The sequence below is a fragment of the Oryctolagus cuniculus genome, chromosome 10 (genome assembly GCF_051225735.1).
Source record: "Oryctolagus cuniculus isolate XC-2025 breed Fujian yellow rabbit chromosome 10, ASM5122573v1, whole genome shotgun sequence".
Classification (NCBI taxonomy): Eukaryota; Metazoa; Chordata; class Mammalia; order Lagomorpha; family Leporidae; genus Oryctolagus; species Oryctolagus cuniculus.
Genome location: NC_142876.1, coordinates 125,319,118 through 125,346,658, shown reverse-complemented (window position 1 = coordinate 125,346,658; position 27,541 = coordinate 125,319,118). Strand labels below are relative to the sequence as shown.

The 27,541-nt window shown below is 47.7% G+C and overlaps 1 long non-coding RNA gene across 1 annotated transcript in view; it reads right to left on the bottom strand.

Moving 5' to 3' along the window:
* The window catches only part of LOC149124479 (uncharacterized), a 108,798-nt gene that overhangs the window by 29,008 nt on the left and 52,249 nt on the right, over window positions 1-27,541 (bottom strand). The gene's annotated exons all lie outside the window — the stretch shown is intronic.

Genomic DNA, 27,541 nt, shown 5'->3' with positions numbered 1-27,541 from the left:
CAAATACACAAGTGGAAAGAAGACTGTTACTCCATATCCAGGGGAAAAGTTTTCACAATATCAGGATGAAAGTATAATCAGATTTGCTTTTATTTTGCTTGAATAGACACTCTTCATTAACTGAATAAGACATATTATTGCTATTTTACTTTTCCATAACAATGAAGTGAGACTATATATCATCTTGCTTAAGGTAGAATATGAAATATAACATTCTTTCATTTGTTCATAAAGTACTCTGAGTGCTGTAATACACATTCTAGACCATGGGGCCCTCCCTCGCTGAGCTTGCCCACAGGTAAATGAAGGGCCATGAGGAAATGCAGGCAAACTGTTGTCTAGGGTGACCAGGCAAGGGCTACAAAAGACAGGACCACCGAAGTGAGATGTGACTTACAACAAAGGGGCGGGGGGAAGGAAGCCAGCATCCCAGCCTGAGGAAATCAGAAGTACAAAGCTTCTCACTGGGACGCAGAATCTGGGTGTTTCAGTCATGGAAGAAGGGCCACTCTGGGTCTTGGAGAATGCAGACATGATACGAGGAAGCACCTGCCTGAGGCTGGTCACTGGAGTTCTCCAACAGACGTAGCCTGGGCGTGAGGTTGGGCATTACACAATGACACTCCCCCAGGATGAAGACGAAAACTGGGATGGGGACTAGTCCTGAGAGCTGTCAACATAAAAATGATGCTGGCTTCATCTCCACAGAACTGTGGTCTCGCAAGGATTCTCTAAAAACCAGGAAATCATGCTAAAGGTGGAAGAAAGGTCCACTGGGTATGGGGCCTGAGCAGGGAAGTTTCCTTGTCTTGCAGTAAGTATCCATAAACACAGAGAAGCAAAGGCCCAGAGAGAGAGGGAGCAAGGCCCATCTGGCCAGCGGTGCACTGCAGGTCAAGGCAGTCAGGACTCCCCAGGGCTAAACAGACAACGGATGGAACCCAGCACCTACGTGCTGTCGGGCTTTTCAACTGAGAGACAGAGCTCACGTATTCCCTGTATCCACACAGAATCCAATTCTGAAGCTGAGATTTACTTGACAACCTTCTCAGAAGGTCATCCACCAAGACGAGCTGAGGGCCAGTGAGGCTTCCAGCGCCATGAACCTTATGGCCACCAAGAGCCACTGCTTCCAAATGATCTCTAGTGACCCCAAGTCTCAATTTTAGAGTGCATGCTCTTGTCCACCAGGATTGTCTTTTTTTTTTTTTAACTTTTATTTAATGAATATACGTTTCCAAAGTACGAATACTGGATTACTATGGCTTCCCCCCTATACCGTCCCTCCCACCCACAACCCTCCCCTTTCCCACTCCCTCTCCCCTTCCATTCACATCAAGATTCATTTTCGATTATCTTAATATACAGAAGATCAGCTTAGTATACATTAAGTAAGGATTTCAACAGTTTGCTCCCACACAGAAACATAAAGTGAAAAATAATAGATGATTTTTTTTAATGATGATGAAATCAGATCAGACCTATTGTCATGTTTAATCCCAGTGAGAGTCAAGTTGGGAGTTGATAGTTTCTTTTCTTTTCTTTTCTTTTTTTTTTTTTTACAGAGGATCAGTTTAGTATGCATTAAGTAAAGATTTCAACAGTTTGCACCCTCATAGAAACACAAAGTGAAATATATTATTTGAGTACTCGTTATAGCATTAAATCTCAATGCACAGCACATTAAGGACAGAGATCCTACATGAGGAGTAAGTGCACAGTGACTCCTGTTGTTGACTTTACAAATTGACACTCCTGTCTATGGCATCAGTAATCTCCCTATGCTCCAGTCATGAGTTTCCAAGGCTATGGAAGCCCCTTGAGTTCTCCGACTCTTATCTTGTTTAGACAAGGTCATAGTCAAAGTGGAGGTTCTCTCCTCCCTTCAGAGAAAGGTACCTCCTTCTTTGAAGACCTGTTCTTTCCACTGAGATCTCACTCACAGAGATCTTTTGCCAGAGTGTCTTGGCTTTCCATGCCTGAAATACTCTCATGGGCTTTTCAGCCAGATCTGAATGCCTTAAGGGCTGATTCTGAGGCCAGAGTGCTATTTAGGGCATCTGCCATTCTATGAGTCTGCTGAGTATCTCACTTCCCATGTTGGATCACTCTCCCCTTTATTTATTCTATCGGTTAGTGTTAGCAGGTACTAGACTTGCTTATGTGCTCCCTTTGACTCTTAGTCCTTTCATTATGATCAATTGCGAACTGAAATTGATCACTTGGACTAGTGAGATGGCATTGGTACATGCCACCTTGATGGGATTAAATTGGAGTCCCCTGGTATGTTTCTAACTCTACCATTTGGGGCAAGTCAGCTTGAGCATGTCCCAAATTATATATCTCTTCCCTCTCTTATTCCTACTCTTATGTTTAACAGGGATCACATTTCAGTTAAATTTCAACACTTAAGAATAACTGTGTATTAATTACAGAATTAAATCAGTCATATTAAGTAGAACAGACAAAAAAACTACTAAGAGGGATAATGTATTAAGTTGTTCATTAACAGTCAGGGCTATGCTGATCAAGTCACCGTTTCCCATAGTGTCCCTTTCACTTCAACAAGTTTCCTTTTTGGTGTTCAGTCAGTTGTCACCGATCAGGGAGAACATATGGTATTTGTACCTTTGGGACTGGCTTATTTCACTCAGCATGATGTGTTCCAGATTCCTCCATTTTGTTGCAAATGACTGGATTTCGTTGTTTCTTACTGCAGTATAGTATTCTAAAGAGTACATATCCCATAATTTCTTTATCTAGTCTACCGTTGATGGGCATTTAGGTCGGTTCCAGGTCTTAGCTATTGTGAATTGAGCTGCAATAAACATTAGGGTGCAGACCGCTTTTTTGTTTGCCAATTTAAATTCCTTTGGGTAAATTCCAAGGAGTGGGATGGCTGGGTCGAACGGTAGGGTTATCTTCAGGTTTCTGAGGAATCTCCAGACTGACTTCCATAGTGGCTTGACCAGTTTGCATTCCCACCAACAGTGGGTTAGTGTCCCTTTTTCCCCACATCCTCGCCAGCATCTGTTGTTGGTAGATTTCTGAATGTGAGCCATTCTAACCGGGGTGAGGTGGAACCTCATTGTGGTTTTGATTTGCATTTCTCTGATTGCTAATGACCTTGAACATTTTTTCATGTGCCTGTTGGCCATTTGGATTTCCTCTTGAAAAATGTCTATTGAGGTCCTTGGCCCATCTCTTAATTGGGTTGTTGGTTTTGTTTTTGTGGAGTTTCTTGATCTCTTTGTAGATTCTGGTTATTAACCCTTTATCTGTTGCATAGTTTGCAAATATTTTTTCCCATTCTGACGGTTGTCTCTTCACTCTCCTGACTGTTTCTTTTGCAGTACAGAAACTTCTCAATTTGATGCAATCCCAATAGTTAATTTTGGCTTTGACTGCCTGTGCCTCCCGGGTCTTTTCCAGAAACTCTTTGCCTGTGCCAATATCTTGAAGGGTTTCTCCAATGTTCTCTAGTAACTTGATGGTGTCAGGTCGTAGATTTAGGTCTTTAATCCATGTTGAGTGGATTTTTGTGTAAGGTGTAAGGTAGGGGTCTTGCTTCATGATTCTGCACGTGGAAATCCAATTTTCCCAGCACCATTTATTGAATAGACTGTCCTTGCTCAAGGAATTAGTTTTAGATCCTTGATCAAATATAAGTTGGCTGTAGATGTTTGGGTTGATTTCTGGTATTTCAATTCTGTTCCATTGGTCTATCCTTCTGTTTCTGTACCAGTACCATGCTGTTTTGATTACAACTGCCCTGTAGTATGTCCTGAAATCTGGTATTGTGATGCCTCCGGCTTTGTTTTTGTTGTACAAGATTGCTTTAGCTATTCGAGGTCTCTTGTGCCTCCATATAAATTTCAGCACCAATTTTTCCAGATCTGAGAAGAAGGTCTTCGGTATCTTGATTGGTATTGCATTGAATCTATAAATTGCTTTTGGGAGAATGGACATTTTGATGATATTGATTCTTCCAATCCATGAGCATGGAAGATTTTTCCATTTCTTGGTATCCTCTTCTATTTCTTTCTTTAAGGTTTTGTAATTTCCATCGTAGAGATCTTTAACGTCCTTGGTTAAGTTTATTCCAAGGTATTTGATTGTTTTTGTAGCTATTGTGAATGGGATTGATCTTAGAATTTCTTCCTCAGCCATGGCATTGTCTGTGTATACAAAGGCTGTTGATTTTTGTGCATTGATTTTATACCCTGCTACTTTGCCAAACTCTTCTATGAGTTCCAATAGTCTCTTGGTAGAGTTCTTTGGGTCCCCTAAATAAAGAATCATGTCATCTGCAAAGAGGGATAGTTTGAGTTCTTCCTTCCCAATTTGTATCCCTTTAATTTCTTTTTCTTGCCTAATAGCTCTGGCTAGAACCTCCAGAACTATATTGAATAGCAGTGGTGAGAGTGGACATCCCTGTCTGGTACCAGATCTCAGTGGAAATGCTTCCAACTTTTCCCCATTCAATAGGATGTTGGCTGTGGGTTTTTCATAGATTGCTTTGATTGTATTGAGGAATGTTCCTTCCAAACCCAGTTTGCTTAGAGTTTTCATCATGAACGGGTGTTGTATTTTATCAAATGCTTTCTCGGCATCTATTGAGAGAATCATATGGTTTTTCTTCTGCAGTCTGTTAATGTGGTGTATCACATTGATTGTCTTGCGCACATTAAACCATCCCTGCATACCAGGGATAAATCCCACTTGGTCTGGGTGGATGATCTTTCTGATGTGTTGTTGCATTCTATTGGCGAGAATTTTATTGAGGATTTTTGCATCTATGTTCATCAGGGATATTGGTCTGTAATTCTCTTTCAGTGCTGCATCTTTTCCCGGCTTAGGAATTAAGGTGATGCTGGCTTCATAGAAAGAATTTGGGAGGATTCCCTCTTCTTCAATTGTTCTGAATAGTTTGAGAAGAATTGGAGTTAGTTCTTCTTTAAATGTCTGGTAGAATTCAGCAGTGAATCCATCTGGTCCTGGGCTTTTCTTTGTTGGGAGGGCCTTTATTACTGTTTCAATTTCTGTCTCAGTTATGGGTCTGTTTAGGTTTTCGATGTCTTCCTGATTCAATTTAGGTAGGTTGCATGTGTCCAGGAATCTATCCATTTCTGATAGGTTTCCCTGTTTGCTGGCATACAAGTCCTTGTAGTAATTTCTGATGATTCTTTTTATTTCTGTGGTGTCTGTTGTTACATTTCCTTTTTCATCTCTGATTTTATTGATTTGGGTCTTTTCTCTTCTTTTTTTAGTTAGTTGGGCCAATGGGGTGTCAATTTTGTTTATTTTTTCAAAAAACCAGCTCCTCGTTTGGCTGATTTTTTGTAATGTTTTTCTTGATTCAATCCTGTTGATTTCTTCTCTGATTTTAATTATTTCTCTTCTCCTACTAGATTTGGGTCTGGTTTGCTGTAGGTTTTCTAGATCCTTGAGGTGAATAGAAAGCTCATCTATTTGGTGCCTTTCCAATTTCTTGATGTAGGCACCTATTGATATAAACTTTCCTCTTAACACTGCTTTTGCTGCGTCCCATAAGTTTTGGTATGTTGTGCTGTTATCCTCATTTACTTCCAGAAAGTTTTTGATTTCTCTTTTGATTTCTTCTATGACCCATTGTTCATTCAGGAGCATGTTGTTCAATCTCCATGTGTTTGCATATGCTCTAGGGATTCCTGAGTTGTTCATTTCCAACTTCATTCCTTTATGGTATGAGAAGCTGCATGGTATGATTCTAATTCTTTTGAATTTGCTGAGACTTGCTTTATGGCCTAGTATGTGGTCAATCCTAGAGAAGGTTCCATGTACTGCTGAGAAGAATGTATAATCTTTAGCTGTAGGATTGAAAGTTCTGTATATATCTGTTAGATCCATTTGGGCTATAGTGTCGTTTAAATCTACTGTATCCTTGTTGATCTTCTGTCCTATTGATCTATTTCTGAGAGTGGAGTATTGAAGTCCCCCAGTACTATTGTATTGGGGTCTAAGTCTCCCTTTAAGTCCGTTAACAAATCTTTTAGATAAACTGGTGCCCTGTAGTTAGGTGCATATACATTGATAATTGTTATATCTTCCTGTTGAATTGATCCCTTAATCATTATGTAGTGTCCCTCTTTGTCTCTCTTAATGGTTTTTGTGGTAAAGTTTATGGTGTCTGATATTAAGATGGCTACGCCTGCTCTTTTTTCATTTCTGTTGGCATGGTATATCTTTTTCCAGCCTTTCACTTTCAGTCTGTATGGATCTTTGTTGGAAAGATGTGTTTCTTGTAAGCAGCAAATAGATGGGTTTTGTTTTTTAACCCAATCAGCCAAACGGTGTCTTTTAACTGGACAGTTCAGGCCATTCACGTTCAATGTGACTAATGATAAGTGGTAACTTTGCCCTGCCATTTGCCAAAGATAAGTTCTAATATATGCTTTGAATTCCCTGTGATCTTTTGCTGTGAGCTTTCCTTCCTTGGTTTCCTTCCTTTACCTTCTTTCATATTGATGACCGTGTTTCTTTGTTTCTGTGTGTAACACATCTTTAAGCATCTTTTGCAGGGCTGGACGAGTGGCAACAAATTCTTTCAATTTCTGTTTGTTATGAAAAGTCTTTATTTCACCTTCATTCACAAATGATAGCTTTGCAGGATATAATATTCTGGGCTGGCAGTTGTTCTCTCTTAGTACCTGGGCTATATCTTGCCATTCCCTCCTAGCTTGTAGAGTTTCTGATGAGAAGTCAGCTGTGAGTCTGATTGGAGATCCTCTGAGAGTAATCTGACGTTTCTCTCTTGCACATTTTAGGATCTTTTCTTTATGTTTCACTGTGGAGAGTTTAATTACAACGTGCCGTGGTGAGGGTCTCTTTTGGTCGTGTTTATTAGGGGTTCTGTGAGCCTCCTGTACTAGGATTTCTCTGTCCTTCTCCAAACCTGGGAAATTTTCTGCTAATATCTCACTAAAAAGGCCTTCTAATCCTTTCTCCCTCTCCATGCCTTCAGGAACTCCTAGAACCCGAATGTTGGGTTTTTTAATAGTATCCTGAAGATTCCCGACAATATGTTTTAGATTCCTAATTTCCTCTTCTTTTCTTTGGTCTGACTGTATCCTTTCCTGTTCTCTGTCTTCTAAGTCCGATATTCTCTCTTCTGCTTCTCCCATTCTGTTTGTAAGGCTCTCTATTGTGTTTTTCATTTGATCTATTGAATTCTTCACTTCAGTCACTATCCCAGTTTCCTGTTGTACTAGTTGTTTCGTTTCATTTTGATTCCTCCTTAATATTTCATTTTCACGAGAGAGATTTTCTATCTTGTCCATTAAGGATTTCTGTAGTTCAAGAATTTGTTTTTGAGAACTTCTTAATGTTCTTATCAATTTTTTGAGATCTGCTTCTTGCATTTCTTCTATGTCATCATCCTCATAATCTTGAATTGGGGTGTCTTTTTCATTTGAGGGCTTCATGGTGACTTCCTTGTTTTTATTACCTTGGTTTTTGCGTTTGTTATTTGTCATATTGGAGATATTTGGTTTCTTCACTGTGGTGCTTTTTCTTGTTATACTATGACTCTAGATTAAGTGGACTATCTGTTTTTGATGGAGCCTTAGGGCTTGAGATGGGTGTGGCCTGAGAGCTCTGTTTGGTGTGCCAAAGGTGACACTCCCAGGTTAGGCGTGGTAAACCTCTCTCTCTCTCTCTCTCTCTCTCTCTCTTTTTTTTTTTTTGATTCAACAGGGAAGTTATTCTGCACAGCTGAACAAAGTTGGAGGTAGTTAGCAGGCAAATGATATACCCACAGGAGCCAGAGATCAGAAGCTCTTTCCCAAGGACCACACAGGGAATCTGTTCGGCCCTTAGAGTGGGCTCAAATTCTCCTTCAGTCTCCCACTGGGTTGCCAAAGTTACGGAATTGTAGCGTCTCTGGAGAGTGCTCACGTGAATTCCGTGAGTTCTCTCCCCCACCGTCTCTTTTTTCACAGTCTCAGTTCAGTAGCACCATAAATTTACTAAGTCCTAATCTCCTGTTAATTCGCCCCACCCAGAGTCAGGTTTTACTGCTAGGCTCAGGGCCGGTGCAGACCTGAGGTCGCTCTGCTTATGACGTATGTCCAAGATGGCGCCTGCTCTTTGTCTTGCTCGCCCTTGAAAGGTGAGCGGAGAGAGAGAAACCCGTGTCCATACCAGTCACCTTTTTTTTTTTCCCCTCTCTCTCTCTTCCAGTTAGCTTGGTGAAGTCCCCCCTGCCCCGGGGGTCGTTCCCTCTAGTCTCCTCTCTCCGCTTGCCTGCCGGTGTCTCGGGTTATTGAGGTTCGGCTCACCTCGCGTTCCAGCGCTGGTGTGTTGAGTCTGCCGCTGATGTCCCGAACTGTGGGCTCCCACGCTCTCCACACAGGTCTGCTCCCCTTCCAGCGCCGATGTGTGGACTCGGAGCCCTGGACTTCCCAAGTCTCCCCGCTGTTGCACTCCCCTTCGAGCACTTGCGCGCAGACCCTGCAGCTTGCGCAGCTCAGTCCCGCGGCTCGGCTTCCGCGGCTCAGTCCCGCGGCTCGGTCCTGCGGTTCGGCTTTCGCGCGCGGTGGGCGACCTTGTTCTCCCAGTAGGTCCTCCGATTCACGCCCACTGGATCCAGAAGAGTTTTGTCTGCAATATTTTCCTGGTTCTTTTTTCTGAGGCTACCGTAACTCCCCTTTTATTAAACTAAATTTTCCCGGACTATCGGTGCGCGCCCTCACTATTCCGCCATCTTGGCTCCGCCCCGAGAATGTTCCAGGATTGTAATTCTACCACTAGCCTGAGCGCAGGTAAGTTTGAATGTGTGAAGGCAGGGTTCTCACACACTCAAGGCCCCCACCCACCCCAAGTGTGCACATGTGGCATGCCCTTGACATGAACAGGCATGGAACCCGTGAGTGTGCCAAGATGCTCTCCCTAGATCATGTCACAGAGCATGTCACACAGCAATGGTACAGACGCTACTGTGAGTGCACTGTGGTACCCGACTCCCACTATGGGCCACAGAGAAGACGCAGCTATGCTGCTGCTAGCCTGTGGAGTCAAACATCCATGCTGGTGGTGGGCCTGGTAGCAAGAACCTGAGAATAAAACCAACTGGGTCTGGGGCACCCAGCATCAAGGGCAGAACTGCCAGCCGTCAGAGCCAGCTGGTGGGTCCCTGAATCTCCTGCAGAAGACACCAGGACACCTGTCCCTGTTAGACACCTGGACTCCGGAGACACCAGGACACCTGTCCCTGTTAGACACCTGGACTCCAGCTAGAGGTTGGGAGTGCAATGCTGCGTTTGCCCCTCTAAGTTTCTGTACAAGGACTCGAGTCTTTCCTTCCATCCATGTCCTGTATCAAGAGTTGTGAGCTGAGCTGTGTCCCCCAGACTCATACGGTGAAGTCCTACCCCTTAGTAGCTGATCACATGGCTCAATTCAGAATCAGGGCTGAGAGAGGAGACTAAGAAAAAGCGATGTTAACAGTGTGGGCCCCAACTCGGTAGGATGAGTGTCCCCAGAGGAGGGGATCTGGGTGCTGGGACACAGACACACATGGGGAAAATCATGAGGACACAGGATTACCAGCCCAGGAGAGGAGCTTCAGGACAGAACAAACCTGCATGCTCCTTGACCTCGGACTTCCAGCCTCCACGACTGTGAGAAAATCAATTTCTGTGGTTTAAGCTCACCGTCTGTGGTGCTTTCTCAGGACAACCCTAGCGAGCTAACTCACTGGGCGACTGTTTAGACAAAGTCTCCCTCTGCTTGATCCTGAGTACACATGCAGAGGTCGACATGCTGGAAAGCTACGGAACTCGGTCCATTCACATAAATCCTATCACACAGGTGGAATCACTACGTTTTGAAGTAAACACATCATCTACTATCCTGATGGGCAGTTTTCAGAGTGTATGTGGCAATATTAAGAATTACAGAGGGACAAGAGGTGTGCACCAGTTCACATGTCCAGCAAAAGTCAGTGAGGCTCCCTGACAAAGGAAGCCCTCTCTGCTCAGCAGGCCCTCCCTGAAACACAGCAGTGAAACCGCGACCTGGCCGAATCGCACTGCCTCCCTCTGAGCACTCACGGGGAAGCTTGGTTTCCACACCAACAAGAATTCTAATTCCCAGCAGCCAGGGGCAGGACTTCCTGTGAGGAGAACAGAACCTGCGTCCGACTTTGTTTCCCCTGCAGGAGGGGATGCGTGGCCCGAGGGGATGCGTGGCCCAAAGTGCCACAGGGCACACTCTGGAGCTCATCCCTTTTCTGTTTTCTTTCCCTGTCCATCTTTGGCTTTGTTTGTGCTGTGTCTTAGGTATCCATCTTCTGGAAGAAGGTCAGTTACGTAAGTCAACCAAGGGCAAGGTGGCTCCTCTGTGGGCACCGTCACACTCTGCTCCGCGCCTCAGTGCCAGTCCCAGTCCTCCCCAGCGCTGGTCAGCTTACAGCACGCAGGTCACCAAGCCTGTGTGAAGCCGGGCGAGCTTCTGGGGCCGGGGGAGTACAAGAACCGACGACCACCTGGAGGGCCCCTATCAGCCTGGGAGTCCCAGATTCTTGAGTGGAACTGAAGGAAAAGTTAGTTTCCTTCTCCAACATTAAAACTGTGTAATTGCATGATTTCTAAACCGCAGCAGCACTACAGGTTGTCTGTAATTACAATGTGCCACTTTACTGAAATTAGCCTAGATCAAAAAGAGTAATTCCAGGTTGATTACAGTGTACGGTATGTACCATTACTAAATATGGGAGTTCACATTTCTACTCCAAGTGTACAGCTGGTGAGACAAGGGCAGTCCACGCACAGGAACTCAGTGGGGGCTCTTGCTCTGTGATTCTTGGTGCAGTTTTCAGACACTTAGGGGGAACACAGCCCTTTCATTCCTCAAGGACACATGGAAACAGTGCATCCTGGTGGGTTTGGCTCTGCACAAGAACTACAGGAACAGCTGTCCCTCCATGCATCTACAGATACCCCCTTTTCCTACTTCAGGTAACCATGGATGAGAAATGAAGTCTGCTACAGCTCTTCCTTCTCAGCAACACCACACTGGTTCTGAGATGCTCCCACATTCTGCTCATCTGAGTGTAAATTTCACTAACATAAATGGCAAAATGCTATCGTGTGCAGCATTGTGTTCCCACAAAATTCCTAATTTGAAACCCTCACAAGGTTGAATCTATAACGGGTCTCCTAGAAGTTGGAGAGAAATGTATGTTATGAAAAAACATGCAGAGGTTTTGGCAAAGTTTTTTGCACCAAAATAAACTTACCATCTAATTTCATTTTCCACCACCCTGGAGGTGGCCTTGCGTGTGGAGATACAGCCACGCAGAGGTAACTGATGCTAAGTGAGATCACAGGAATGGGACCCCAGCTCTTAGAAGAGGAGGGGACTGCAGGGATGACCCCGGGCAAACAGACCCAGGGGCGCACAGAGAAAGCGGCCATCTACAACCCAGGGTAGAGTCCGTCTGTCCTGAGCAGACTCACCGAGGAGACCAGCAAGGGACACACACACACCAACCTTGAAATCATCTAGCACTCTGCAAGTCAGACCTGCATCAGGCCACATGTTCCCAGATCACATCCCACCAGAGAACACAGAGGCTGAGGTGGGCATCCTCACGAGAGACCCCTCCAGAACCACAGCCAACGACACAATTAAAGGCAAGTTTATTTTGGTGCAAAAAAGTCAAAAGCCACACTTGGTGTGTGTGGCTTTTCACAATCTGAAGTTTGCAAAGCTCCCGTGAACTCAGAAGAGGAGCTCACCCCTGCGGGGGACCCTGGCCTGCCTGCACTCCTCTTGGTCTCTGTATCTGCAGCACACGCACCGGCTGATGTGCACGTCTCTGCCTGCACGGAACACACCAGGTTTGATGCATCTGTGTGTGGCTTTGCAGACTCTTCCTCTGCAAGCAAAACAAAAGCACCAGCAATGGGAAACACCTCAGCACCTGTGCTGCCTGAGAAGGCGGATTCCAAGCAAACAACGCCAGAAGACCACACTGCCTTGGTGCTGTCGCAGGCCTGAGGACGGCAGGGTACTCCGGAAATCACACAGTGCTGAGTCCCTGCAGTGTAGCCTCAGCAGTCCAAGTTCCGTTTGTGTGACAGATCCAAGACAAAGAGACACAGCAGTCCGTGCAGAGACACCAGCTGCCAGAGAGGAACACTGCTTCACTGCAGCCCTCTGGGTGTGCCGCCGCAACCGATTCAAAACCACTCAACCAGACAACCATCCTTTCCAAGCTGTCGTGCAGGCCCAGCCACTGGCAATGCTGGTCATGGAGGCTGCTGCTGGAGAAACTTTTCCTTGCACTGCAGAGAGGGGAACCCTGGCCCCGAGAGCAGCAGGGAGCCAGTCCTGAGCAGGCAGAGTTTCCTTCAGGCCACTCCACACCTTAGGACTGTCTCAAAGAGCTCCCAGCAGAGGAAACACAGCTCCACCCAATTCAGAATGAGAGATGGCTGTCCTGTGTGGTGCCTACTGTGGGTTACGTCACACTAAACAGGAGGAGGCTTTTCTTTAGTGGTTCATAAGAAGAGATTATCTGCATTTTGAAAAACACACTTGTGTGATGAAGCCTTGATCAATATCCTTTCCCCTCTGGGTTCCCCTGGGTGGACCTAATTAGAAAACTAGAACGTATAGCCATCTGTGACACCTGCAGCCCAGCCCTAGGTCCATTCTAGCCAGGAATCCGCCTGCTTTCTGGTTTCACTGCCAATTACCCGGACTGCTACAGTAGCAACCAACTGGTCTCCTTACTTCTCCCCTGTTTCCACCTGAAACTATTATCTGAATAAAAGCAGATTACAACACCAACCTGGCCTCTTCACCCCAAGAGAAATTTGCCAAGTATCCCCATTGGTCTTTGGAAAAGTGGGGAAATCCTTCACACAAGCCTCCTGTTCTCCCACTCTCTGCACTATAGCCACCTGGGTTTTCCTCAGGCTTTGGTTAACCTCACTTCCTTCTGTCCTGGACCATAACCCATTTGATTCCTGCTCTGAAAATACTACCTAGAGTCCCTTCTCCAAACCCACATGCCCCTTAGATTCCGCCTCCATTCAGCGATCCTCTCCTGAGGGAATTCTATATGCAGACAACTGCTTCTCTGTCACCTCACCTTCCGCAGCCACGGTGTGCCCGCACGGCTGTATGAGGCATATCCACGCACAGCACTCGGCCACGGTGTGCCCGCACGGCTGTGTGAGGCATATCCGTGCACACCACTCGGCCACGGTGTGCACGCACGGCTGTGTGAGGCATATCCGTGCACACCACTCGGCCACGGTGTGCACGCACGGCTGTGTGAGGCATATCCGTGCACACCACTCGGCCACGGTGTGCACGCACGGCTGTGTGAGGCATATCCGTGCACACCACTCGGCCACGGTGTGCACGCACGGCTGTGTGAGGCATATCCGTGCACACCACTCGGCCACGGTGTGCACGCACGGCTGTATGAGGCATATCCGTGCACACCACTCGGCCACGGTGTGCATGCATGGCTGTATGAGGCATATCCATGCACACCACTCGGCCACGGTGTGCACACAGGACTGCATCACGCATGTCTGTCTATGCTACCCAGCTCCAGTGTTGCATCTTCTTCTGAATGTGGAACTCACACTCCTGGAGTTAGTAAGTCCAGAATCATCAGAGGGCTCACTGCACGGACGCACCTTGTGCTCACGTGCACTAACTGAAGTTCACTGCGGCTTTCAGCTGGCCCACGGTCGACAGCAACACGGCTGACACCTCAGTGCAGTCAGGGGACCACCCATTGGGTGACTCCAGCTAAGTCCCAGACAAGCCACAGACAGGAAGCAGCTATGACCAGGAAGGGGTCTGCACTGCAGGCAGTGACTATTCAGCTGGACACATTGTTTCCAGTTCGCCTGAACACTGTGTCTTCCAAGGAACACATAATGCCCGTATTCCCAGTCTTAAGCGGAGAGTGTTGCTGTTTTTCACTCTAGAGGCACGTATGCTCTCAAGTAGTAGGTGCTACCATCATCATTCCATAAATTATGCAAATGGATTGATTTTCATCTGTGCCTGGTGTCATCCGGCAATTCCTAAGCTTGGCGTGCTGGAGCATCCAGACCTCTGACCGTGTGGAGGCTCCGCCCTCCCTCCCCTGGGCCCGGGGAGGCAGAACCGGGCTGAGGCCGTGAGGCCGCTCCCCTGAGCCATGCTTGCCCCAGCAGCACCTGGCCTCTACTCCTTTCCACTGCTCCTCACTCCTGCTGTGAAACAGCGGCTTGAACGTCTGTGCGGTTCTATAATCTCTGTAGGTTCTGCAGGCATTTCTGTATCACCCAGGCTGCGCTGTCACATTCTCTGATTCTACCTCCTTCCAGAAAGCACTTGGTGCCCTCCATCTCCACTCATCACCCACCTGCCTTCGAACGGTGCACGAAGACCAATGCCACAGGAGCCATGGCTGCTGCTTCACTGTCCCCAGTGCTATCAGAGACAGCACCCCAAAGGTCAAGCCGACTTCTCAATTAGTTTGGCAAACACCGTATCTATGGGCCACTTAAAAGAAGCACCAATATTTCTGCTTGAGGAACAGCACCAGGTCACTTCTTATATTAGTGCATCCCAGGCAATTTTTCTTTGACTCCCTGAACAGGGGGAAGCAAGCCAGAGGCACTAGAAATGGAGGAGGCTCTGTGATTAGCCTGCGTCTGAGAAAGCAAAGCCAACGTGGCCCTCTGGAGCGAGTGGCCTGGGAAGCATCAGGGCGGATTCTGCAGATGCACCTTGGTTCTGCCAGCTGACCATCAGCATGCAGGCTATGGATTTTACCAGGCCAGGGCACGGGAGTGCAAACAATCCCCCAGGCTCAGAACGCCGCCTCTGGAGCCAGCACGTGTTTCATGAGAGCCCAGGAAAGGAACGCGTGGGCCTCAGCCCCATCACTGAGCCACTGCTGACCACAGGCTGCACAGAAATATCTCCCAGCAGTTTGGGTTACATTCCAGGCCTTGGCATATGCAAAGCACTGAGTGCAAGGTGGTTTCTGCCTGGTAAGTTCTGGGAGTCTCCTCTGCCATCATGGGGAGCCTAGGTGTGGGGAGGAGGGGAGCCCCACCTTCGTTACCTTCACAGGGGAAGGAGTGGCCAGTGCAAAGATGAGTGCATGCTCATTTATCACCAAGACAACTAGGAAGGAATCTTGTCAAGGTAAAGCAAAGGAAGTTTAAGAACAGCTGGGGGGCCAGCATAGCAGGTAAGGCCTGCAGTGCCAGTATCCCATATGGGCGCCAGTTCAAGACCTGGTTGCTCCACTTCTAATCCTGCTCTCTGCTGTGGCCTGGGAAACCACAGAGGATGGCCCAGGTCTTTGGGCCCCTGCAGCCACATGGGAGACCTGGAGGAAGCTCCTGGCTTCAGATGGGCACAGCTCCAGCCATTGAGGGCAGTCAGGCAGTGGACCTGTGGATAGAAGACCTCGCTCTCTTTGTCTCTCCTTCTCTCTGTATAACTCTGACTTTCAAATAAATCTTTAAAAAAAAAAAAAAAAAAGAACATGTGGTACTGAGAGAAGCAAGACCCAAACTTCCCTGGAACAACACAAGACAACCCAACAGGAGTCCCCAGTTAGAGGAATAATGGCCTGAAGATGTGTAGGAGGAAAAGACAAACAGATGGCCACATGCACAGATGCCAGTCACCAGAAATGACAGAACTCAAACAAAGAACATGAAAATAGAAGCAAAGCTTAGCATTTTGAAATAAACTGCTAGATAACACTTTACGGGATAAGATACATTACTGTTCCCATGTCAGCTCGCTGTGGGGCATCGATCAGGGTTCACTGAACACATGAGTGAGTGAGCAAATGCTTACCATCTACACAGACTATTCACTCGGACAAATGCCATGTCTTAAGATAAAAAAGTCTGCTTTTCAAAACTGCATGTGCTACTGCTTTTCCAAACCTTGTCCAGAACAAACAAACCAGGGATTGTTAGTATTTGCAGCAGAGAGTTTGTATTTTTGTTCATAAATAAGAAGGGGAGGGAGGAGATCTGGCGGTAAGGACACAAGGTCACAGGGAATGCCTCGTGGGTGTGAGGACAGGGCTGGCCGTCAAGCCCACCTGGGCATCAGACTTCGCCACTGCGGACTCCAGGAGCCCAGGAAGGAGGAAGACACTGCGCAAGGTGTCTCCTGCTCTCTTCTGCTGGAAGGTGTGACGGCTTCCTTCACAAATCCCATAGCAGCTGATGATCAGTCAGTAAATCAAAAGTAAGACCAAACCAAAAGAGACAAGCAAACAAGCTCATCCCAGCAACAACCTTCCCACTTCCTCTTCAACCTCACAGAGCTCACGAATCTTCAGCACAGTTCACCTTGAGCCTGGTGGCTCCTTCTTGGTGACAGGGTCTCCAGCACAGGCGTGCCCAGGACTCAGGGAGGGGGCTGAAGGCACCAGCGGAACAACTGTAATTCTGCGAGCAAATGCAGCTGGGGCTGCTAAGGTGCGTGAAGGCAGGTGGAGCAGGCCTGGCAGAGCGCAGGCACGCAGTGAATGTCACCACAGTATTCACAGTCCCCATCAGACACAGCCGTGGGACCTCTGTTCCAAGTGTCTTCTCACACTCTCTGTGGTGTCCTGCAGGCATGGAGGCTGACAGGCAGCAGCCCAGCACTACACACACTTCCGCGAACCCTGGTTCAACTTACCTGCATGACCTTGGGTAAGTCATTCAACCTCTCTGAACCTCAGCCTTCTACCTACAACTGGGGTTGGAACAATTACCTTCGAATAGGGTCCCCATCAGATGACTGGAGGGGACAGGCATCTGATCAAGCAGATAGGGTGCTGGGTTAGCACGTCAAATCCCCCAGAGTTCCTGGGGTCAAGTCCTGCCTAAGGCACAGCTGGCAGGCAGCCGGCGACTGCTCAAGTAGCTGAGTGTTCTTCAGGCAGGAGGCCCAGGCAGAGCCCCTGGTTCCTGGCTAGACTGGCCCAGGCCTGGCGGTGCAGGCATCTGGGAAGTGACCTTGCGGATGGCAATGCTCCTTCCCCCACCCCTGTGAAATGGTGTTTCTCTGATTTAATTACCACTTTTTCTCTAATAAGGCATAAAACTCCAAGAGTAATTGCTGAAAACAGAAAATGAAATACTGTCTATCTGGATCTGTCTCTCTCCTTTTTCTGACTCTTTGTCTCTCCAACTCTCAAAGAGATATTTTCTAAATAAGCAAATGAAATGTCAATACCTGTGTGAATCAATAAACCCAAATTTAACAGATCACACAGGTAAACTCTTCCTACATTTTTATTTTCGCTGTTTCTCAAATGCCCGTGTGTGACAGAACTCTCTTATTTGCCAGGTTTAGTTTTAGAGATGAGGAGACAGAAGAGCTGACCACCCGTCTCTGTCATGCTGTTCTCCCATAGCTGTGCCAGTTTCTTGTCCTTTTCAGAGCTGCCTAATTGCAACAGGTAATCTAGCACAGACATCTCAAACTGTAGGAAAACGTCTCCGAGATTTATACATATTTTTCCTCTTTTGCATTGACAGAGAGTCCAATCTAACAAAATCTATCCCATGGCCTTGTAATAAAATATGTGTAAAAAGAGTACCACATAACCATTCATTTTAGGGTATGAAGTAAACATACTGCTGGTACCTGCAGAGTAAATTGATGTTTTTCTTAATGCTCTGCTTTTGTTACTTTCTCTGGGGAATTCAAAGGTTGTACTTTAATACAATGATGCTAACCAAAATAATAACGTAAATAACAAACACAAAGCACAGCCCAAGTGCCATGCACACAGTTTCCTACTGCAGGGTCCAGCAGCCTTCCCCCAAAGTGCTGGCATTTCCCCACAAATCTCTCTTCTTTGCGAAGAAATGAGTTGCACTGATAGATGGAATTCATCCCTCATATGGCACAGACACGATGCTCTAACTTCAACACCATCCTCACAAAGGACACACACAGGGGCACACACACATGCACACAACTCAACACTCGGGAAACTAAGAACAATTTACTCTATATGTCATTCTCACAGTGGCTGTTTCCTATTCCTTATGAAACCAGTGCTGAAGCATCTGAGACAAAGCCCACTTATCCAAGTACCGCACCCGTCTGTTCAGCTGTACACAGAAATGCTGTGTTTCCCACATTAATTACCATTTTTCCTAATAAGGCATACAGCTCCAACAGTCATTGCTGAAAACACAAAATCTAACAGTCTCAGTCTACCTCAGATTTTAGATACCATAGACTGGAAAAACACATCTGGTTTGAGACGACAGGATATACAGGCAGGACAGACTGGAACTCACAACAGGACAGACACAGGACATGAGACTGCAAACAGTGGGGCTGTAGGAAGGGAAGGCTTCTGCCCTTCTCCTCCTCCCTGTGGTCGCTGGGACACAAAGCACACACTCAGCCAGCCGCAGACCTCGCTCTCCCTCGCGCTCTCCCGCAGAGACTCAGCACCGCAGGCCCCATGCACTCTTTGCCACGCTGACTTACTCAACACTATGTTCTGAGACATGCGAGGTGCTGGGCACAGTTGCAGAGCAGTGAGCCAGGCAGGTGGAGGCCTGCTTCCCCTGCCCTGGGCTCCCAGGCCCCCTGGCCTGGATGGAGGGTCCCCACAAAGTGCATGGGAAGTGCATGTTACGACAGAACTATGCGTGCATCTCAAAAACTCCTGCACCGAAACAGTGCTCTTTCATAGGAACACTCACAAGTCCCCTTGTCCTCGCCCTCCCCAGGTCACCCTCAGCCCCTCTCTGTGGCCCCAAGCTCCTGCCCAGGGCAGCGGCGTCCACCTGCTTGCTCGGTCTCCAAGTTCTCTTCTCAGAGAAGACGCCCTGAGTTTCACCTGCAGTCCCAGCCCCTACCCGTGACGACTCCACTGTCAGCTGCACCTGCACCTCTGTAACACCACTTTCCCCTAAGCTAAGTCTCCAGGGAGGTTTCCCTTTCCGTTATTTCTCTAAATGCACAGGTCAGTGACACGTCTGCCACGGGCCGTCACCCGCCATGGCTTGGGACTACACCACAACAACTCCTGGATCCATTCTCATCTTCTAGCCCCAATTTCACCTTTATTAATGCAATAACCCTCCAAGTAGCTTTCCTGTCTAAAACTGCTCATTCTTCCAGTACAACCTATGCTCTTTACACACCAAATTTCAGGCTTTCTCACCAGCCTCCAACTGCTTCTCCTACCCAGTCACATCAACGGCCGGTCACCCTGAAGAATCTAGACTTTCTGCCACACTCTTTCTCGTTTCCCTCACTTCCACATCCCGCAGTTGGTGGCACACAAATGCTGCCTAGCAATCCATCCAGGGGCGCCTGCTCCATTCCTCACTTTGGTCCCTGACCTGGAGCACCACACTGTGCAGGCAGTCACTGAAATCATCCCTGACTCTTCCCATACCCACTTCCATCATCTCCCCCAGTCACAAGTCATGCTCTCTTAAGCCCACAATGCCCAAGTGTGAACCATGTGTCTAACTGGGCTACAGGCACACGCCACCACTTGAAAGGGGATCTATCAATGGATCTGGAGAGTAAAGAAAAAAAATGTGCCATAAATGTAAAGAATGAAAATCTGAGTACCAGAAGTCAGGACCTCATTAAGATTATATCAAAAATCCCTCATTTTTTTTCCTTCTTGTCTGGGCCTGATGCTACTACGCTCATGTGTCAAGACCTGAAATAGTGGCGAGATGGCCTAATACATCTGAGAACAAATACATTTCGAATTAAGCTTCTTGCACAGATATAATCAGAACCCATGGCATTGCTCATAGTTCTAAATGCACACACTTGCAGCAACAGAGTGACAGTGTCAAGGTATGATTCCCAGAAAAAGTCCTTCTCAAAATCCATGGAGAGGAAGGGCTATTCTCTACTGCTGTTACTTACAGATATATCTGTATATATATATTTGTCCCTTTGGGACTGGCTTAATTGACTCAGCATGATGTTTTCCAGATTCCTCCATTTTGTTTCAAATGACCGGATTTCATTGTTTTTTACTGCTGTATAGTATTCTATAGAGAGGATGTGGGGAAAAAGGGACACTAACCCACTGTTGGTGGGAATGCAAACTGGTTAAGCCACTATGGAAGTCAGTCTGGGGATTCCTGAGTAATCTGAAGATAACCCTGCCATTCAACCCAGCCATCCCACTCCTTGGAATTTACCCAAAGAAAATTAAATTGGCAAACACAAAAGCTGTCTGCACCTTAATGTTTATTGCAGCTCAATTCACAATAGCTAAGACCTGGAATCAACCCAAATGCCCATCACCAGTAGACTGGATAAAGAAATTATGGGACAGATACCATTATATTTTTATAGGAGAATATGTCAGGGTCTCTGTTAGCCGGAATTGTTGGAACATATTTGTAGAAGTATTTACATGTATATTTGGAATTACCTAACTATGGACATATGTATAATATATATATGTGAGTGTGTGTGTGTATATATATATATACATATATATATGAGATGGTATCTGCATCTCATTTCCAGTGCATGAAAATCCACAGCACAGTAAATTATTAATGGACATTTAGGAGGCTTTCATTTTCCTTTAAAAGATTATTTTTTGAAAGCTGGCCATCATGAACATGTCTGTGATCACCACTGCTCACACAGGAATCCAGCCATGTGTGAACCTTTTTTTGCACATTTCAAAGAGATTTCACAATGTTTACACTACAAATCACCTAGCAATAATCCAGTGGTCTGCCAACAGACACTGTAACGTGCTCACTGACCCCTATATACCTGCATTTCCCAGTGAGTGGTCATGTCCCGACTGGGGAGTCCTCTTCTACCCCCTGTGTAACTGCATTTCCCAGTGAGTGGCCATGTCCCGACTGGGGAGTCCTCTTCTACCCCCTGTGTAACTGCATTTCCAGTGAGTGCCAAGTCCCGACTGGGGAGTCCTCTTCTACCCCTGTGTAACTGCATTTCCACTGAGTGGTCATGTCCCGACTGGGGGGTCCTCTTCTACCCCCTGTGTAATGCATTTCCAGTGAGTGGTCATGTCCTGACTGGGGAGTCCTCTTCTACCCGCTGTGTAACTGCATTTCCAGTGAGTGGTCATGTCCCGACTGGGGAGTCCTCTTCTACCCCCTGTGTAATGCATTTCCCAGTGAGCGGTCATGTCCTGACTGGGGAGTCCTCTTCTGTGCCCTGCTCTCTAAAATCTCTCTTCAGAGTCATTTGGAGACACAGTTCGTCTCCATGTGCTGTGTCCACCACTGAGGTAGGACGCGGGTGCTGCCAGATGCGGCCTCTGGGTCTCACCTCAGGGACTGCCCTTGTGGCCCTGCTTGGAGATGCTGTCCCAGTCACCAACTGCATGGAAGCAGTCACCTGTATCTCCCCTGGGAGCACACCGGAGCCACTTTGCAATAAAATGAATTGATTTATATTTCTGTTCACATGGTCAGCAAATTGCCCTACAGGGTATACTAATCTAATATTTATCCTTTGGCTTAAAAAAACTTTAAAAATTTTAAGTATCAGTGTTTATCAATTTTCTGCACAGGAAACAACTGAGTCACACGCCCTGACTGCATGCTGGCTGGTTTATAGTGACAAGAATACTGAAATGCTTCCTTGTTTTACTTGTCATGCACTTACACATGCGGCCCGGCAAATCTCAGCTCATCTTCTTTTGACAAGCATCCCACTGAACCCTATTTTTTCCAGATACATCCTCAGCTTTTCAGACTGAGAGCTGATTATTTACCACCTATGAGTAGATTTGTTTCTCATGACCCCACATCCACCAGAGCCATTTTATTGACCAAAATACCATTTTAGTAATGTCCAATAAAAACTTACAGGCAGAGATATTAGAACATCCAACATTATTTGATCAGTAGATTCTCTTAAGTCCATTATAATTAACTCTTAAGTCCATTATACAATAAGAAATTTTAATTTTAATTACCTAAATCTCACTCTTTTTTCAACAGTCCTACTTGAGAAAGTAAATTATAATTGGAAAATTTCCTAGTGAATTAGAAGCTGATATAACTTCAGGAAGTAGCTGACTGTATCCGAGTTGCACTGATATGTCCACTACACAGCCCAGGAAGTCCTGGGAGCACGGCCTGCTGTCCCCTGCACGTGGACACTGCTCACTGCTCGGGTGGCACTGGTGACAGCAGCTGCGGGACTCGGGTCTTCTGCATCTCTGCTGGCTTACCTGGTTCTAGGGGGCTCACTCCTCCGACAGCCTGGTCTCGCTGTTCCAAGGCCTGTATTCTTTGTTGGGCTTTATTCCTGCAAGATGAAGCCCAGTGCACTCAACATGATCTACAGACCAGAGCTTGTTACGAAAAGGAGCTTTTGGGCCCCACCCAGTCCCACTGAATCCAAACCCAAGTGTGCAGGTAACTCACTGACACATGGAAGTCTGAGGAACATGGACGAGTCCACCATACGCCCATCTTACAGTCTGACATCCAAACAACAATCAGGAGGCCTGGGCACAGACCTGTAGCAGTACCTGTATAACAACACCGCGTTACAGAGGGGATGCACAGATCACCAACGGCAGTGCCTCTTATCAAAGGTCAAAATGCAAACATGCATCTGCTCAGAAAACGGCCATAGGCCCTAACAGATACCCTCTGAGGCTATGTACACACACGGCAAAACTCAAGGAAGCGACCAACGCACCGCGGTTGCATGTGCATTTACCTGTTTCCTACCGTCAGGGAAAGCAGTTTCGGAGCACCCTCATTCTGCATTTCACGTCTGGCCTCACCGTGCAGGGTTCCTCAGCTCCGTGTGCCTAATCCAACAAGTGTGACAACACTGCCTCTGCTGAGTAGATTCTTAATTCTTAGTAAAAGAAGAAAACGGCTGAAGAAAGCAAGTCTTCCAAGGAAGCAAATCGTGATTCCTCAACAAGGCCATGCTACAGTCAACTCCGTGTTATTGAGTGGATCAGGGACTTCGAAACTCTGCCAGGAAATTCTTGCTATCTCTAACTCCCTTGGTTGGCTTTCAGAAACACTAACAAAGGACCAGGACTTCACAGCCTGTCAGTCTTTCCAGGGGAAAACAGAGGGAGAGTGGGCCTAATAGGACCTCTGCCCTGGGATGACTGTGGGGCATCTACTGACCACTCGCGTCATTCATTCCTTATTTCAGGAAGCTCCTCTATGGTGTATGAGCTAAAAGCCAAAGCTACTTAGAAGTACTTGGTGGGGAGGGTGGGGGGACAGAGCAATTGCCTAGAGGGGGTCTGTGGTGAAGCTATTTCTAGCTTTGCCAAGTAAAGTGCATTATTTCAAAATGTTCTGGAAATACAGGCATTGTGGACATTTTTGCAAAAACACAGTCCTACTAAGAGGCTTTTACAAACCCATACTTAGAACTACCAAAGCAAACACTATTCAGCAAATCCCTGTGCTCTCACGACTGCAAGTGGACCCAGCACTCAAGAGCAATCTGGGTGTCTTGGGATGTTTGCTGCTGCTGCAACAGAACACCACACGGTGGGCAATCCACAGTGGGCAGAATGCTCTCGGCTCCCGCAGCCCAGGAAATGCGAGAGCATGGGGGCCCCTGGCCTGTGAGGGCCCTCATGCTGTCAGAAAGTGAGGGATTCAACTCACTTCACAGCAACTAATCCACTCCTGTGACAGAAACATTAACACCCCACGAAAGCAGAGTCGCCCTCCTGACCTAATTCCTGTACTAGGCCATCTCTCAACACTGCTCCATTTCTCAACACATGTACTTCTGAAATGTTTTTATTTTATTTGAAAGACAGAGATAGAGAAAGGAACAGGAATAGGGACTGAAAGAGAAAGATCTTCCATCCTTTGGTCTACTCCCCAAAAGCCTCCAACAACCAGGACTGGGACAGATCGAAGCCATGAGCAGTCAACTCAATCCAGGTCTCCCACATGACCAGTAGGGACCCGAGCACTTGAGCCGTCCCCTGCTGCCTCTGAGGGCACATATCAGCAGGAATCTGGAATTCTGAAGGGAGCCAGGACACGGCCCAGCCACTCGGACACAGGGCACAGGCATCCCAGGCACGGCCCAGCCACTCAGACACAAGAGAAGGCATCCCAGAAACAGCCCAGCCACTCGGACACAGGGCACAGGCATCCCAGACACGGCCCAGCCATCTGGACACAGGGGACAGGCATCCCAGACACAGCCCAGCCACCTGGACACAGGGCACAGGAATCCCAGACACGGCCCAGCCACCTGGACACAGGGGAAGGCATCCCAGACACGGCCCAGCCACTCGGACACAGGGGACAGGCATCCCAGACACGGCCCAGCCACTCGGACACAGGGGACAGGAATCCCAGGCACGGCCCAGCCACTCAGACACAGGGCACAGGCATCCCAGACACGGCCCAGCCACTCGGACACAGGGGACAGGAATCCCAGACACAGCCCAGCCACTCGGACACAGGGGACAGGCATCCCAGGCACGGCCCAGCCACCTGGACACAGGGCACAGGCATCCCAGACACGGCCCAGCCACTCGGACACAGGGGACAGGCATCCCAGACACGGCCCAGCCACTCGGACACAGGGCACAGGCATCCCAGGCACGGCCCAGCCACCTGGACACAGGGCACAGGCATCCCAGACACGGCCCAGCCACTCAGACACAGGGCACAGGCATCCCAGGCACGGCCCAGCCACCTGGACACAGGGCACAGGCATCCCAGACACGGCCCAGCCACTCGGACACAGGGGACAGGCATCCCAGACACGGCCCAGCCACCTGGACACAGGGGACAGGCATCCCAGGCACGGCCCAGCCACCTGGACACAGGGGACAGGCATCCCAGACACGGCCCAGCCACTCAGACACAGGGCACAGGCATCCCAGACACGGCCCAGCCACCTGGACACAGGGGAAGGCATCCCAGACACGGCCCAGCCACTCGGACACAGGGCACAGGCATCCCAGACACGGCCCAGCCACTCGGACACAGGGCACAGGCATCCCAGACACGGCCCAGCCACTCGGACACAGGGCACAGGCATCCCAGGCACGGCCCAGCCACCTGGACACAGGGGAAGGCATCCCAGACACGGCCCAGCCACTCGGACACAGGTGGCACCTTAACAGCATGCCAACTCTGTGGACAGGTCACACCCAAGGGCATCTGTGAAGTCACAGCAGGGCTTCAGTGTGTGTCCCTGTGGAAATCAGATCCCTCCTGAGTTTGTCCACGTCGGCGACGTGTGACACCTAACCCAAGCTCAGTATCCCCCTCTACTCAGCCCAGTGACTTGTACATTGTAATGTGAAATCATCGGTTGTAGGAAGTGGAGACAAAGGGATGTGGAAGGAAGCAGTTAACACGTTCTATCTGAAGCATTTGAGCGCTCTTTGTGAAGTGAGAAAGTCACTTCAATTTCCGAGACTGCTCTTTGTTGCAGGTGCAAAGAATCTCTCTTCAATTATTACTGACAATACACAGAATCACAGCAAAGCGTATTGAGATCATGAGGCTCAGAAATGTGAAGTAGATCAAATGCATTCCAAGAATCAAAATTTGCAAACAAGGGGCCAGCTCTGTGATGTACAGGGTAAAGCTGCCAGCTATGCTGCCAGTTCAAGTCCTGGCTGCTCCACTTCTGATTGAGCTCCCTGCTAACATACCTGGGAAAGCAGCAGAAGATGGCCCAAGTGCTTGGGCCTCTGCACTCCTGGGTCCTGGCTTCAACTTGGCCCAGCCCTGGCCATTGCGGACATTTGAGGAGTGAGCCAGCAGATGGAAGAACTCTCTCTCTCTCTCTTTTTCTCTCTCTCTGACTCTGCCTCTCCCTCTCTGTAACTCTTTCAAATAAATATATATTAAAAAAAAGAAAATCAGATCTGGACAAAATTTGCAAAATTTACACAGAGCTGCAGGAGAACCGGTGATCTCCGCAGTGCACTTCAGTTCCCTCAGGGCCCCTTCTTCCTGCCCATTAGCTGGGCATGCTCACAGCACGGAGAGGACCAGGGCACAGACGTGAACTTGCCTCTGAGCCGAGAAACTTTCTCTGAAGCCTCATCTTCCTCCCATGTGTTCTTGACATGTAATGTCACCCAGAACCCTCCGGTCAAGGCTGCAAAGTACCTGAGATATCTGGGCTCTCTGGTTACCTCAGTATTTAGCAGAGGTACTACGGTATTCCTCCGTACCCTCATATCCAGGACAACAGTGACAACTTCAAAAATGCAGAAATAAAGATACAGTTAACCTAACCAGGAAAAAAAACATACAGCTCTTATCTAACACTAGCCATGGAAGGTGACAGTCCAAATGTGGTAACGCTAAATGAACTTGTCAATAGCAAGTAAAGTAACCAACAAACTACACTAAAGTGAAGTAGTGATGGGAGTAGAAAAGGCACGAATGAAGGAGAGACTCCCACCCTGTGAATACCGACTTACCTAACACCTTTTTCCAGAACTGATCTTTAAGATTTACTTGGTTTTTTGAGAGGCGAAGTTACAGAGAGGGATGTGCTTCCCTTGCGCATGGAGAGACAACACGTATGCTACGAAAGCTGGTTAATCCTATGTTCATTTTCCTACCTTACCCATGCAACAGCCACCCGTGCTAACAGAACATTTGATATACACAGACGCACACACATGTGCACACACACATGCACACACACGTCTGTGTGCCACACGATGCCACAGCATGGTCTACTGAGTGCTACAGGACTACAGTCCTCTACAAAGTAATGGCCAGGATTTCCGGAGGTGCATCCTAACGGAACACAATTCTCCCGTTATTTCAGGCAAATGACTGTCCCTTTGGCTTCTTTCTAGGCTCTCTGTCCTAGTGTTAGTCTACTCAACTTAGAAGAATCCTGGGCATGGCAATACTTCAGGATACTCTAATTAGCAAACTGCCATGAGGTTTTCTTTCTTTGTCCAAGTAAGAACTCTGGGTTCAGTAACTCATTTGTGCTGCAATCATGTGCTCTACTGCAAGTAGGGCCACCCCGAGCAACTACGGCAGTCCTTGTCCAGCCTCTGTCCCGGCAGTCAGGGGCTCCCTGTGGCTGTGGCAGCATGGCACGTTGGTTCTGGGAACACTCATGTTTCACTCACAGCCCCCTAGTGTGAAGTTAGCAATACGTTCCCTGAGAAGCAGGAGGCTGGCAGAATCCCTGTGTGTGTCCTGGAGGGCATCCAGGGTCTGTGTCTCTCACAGGGCACTCTAAGATGAGGTCACCATTTACCACGTGACCCTGGGGTGTTTTTTGTTTCTAAACCATAACCTAGAAGTGGGAATCAAGCAGATGCTATCAACAATGTCGAGTGACACGCTTCCTTGTCCTTTGTCCATGGCTAAATTGAATCTCATGATTGGGAGCGGTATTACGGGGAGGCTGGGGTGAACACAGCAGCTGCCAAAGGTGCTTTTGAAGAATAGCGTAACTACTATTGATCGGAAAGAGGAAAAATCGCCCACAGAGTCCTGCTCCCTCCAAATACAGCAAGGCC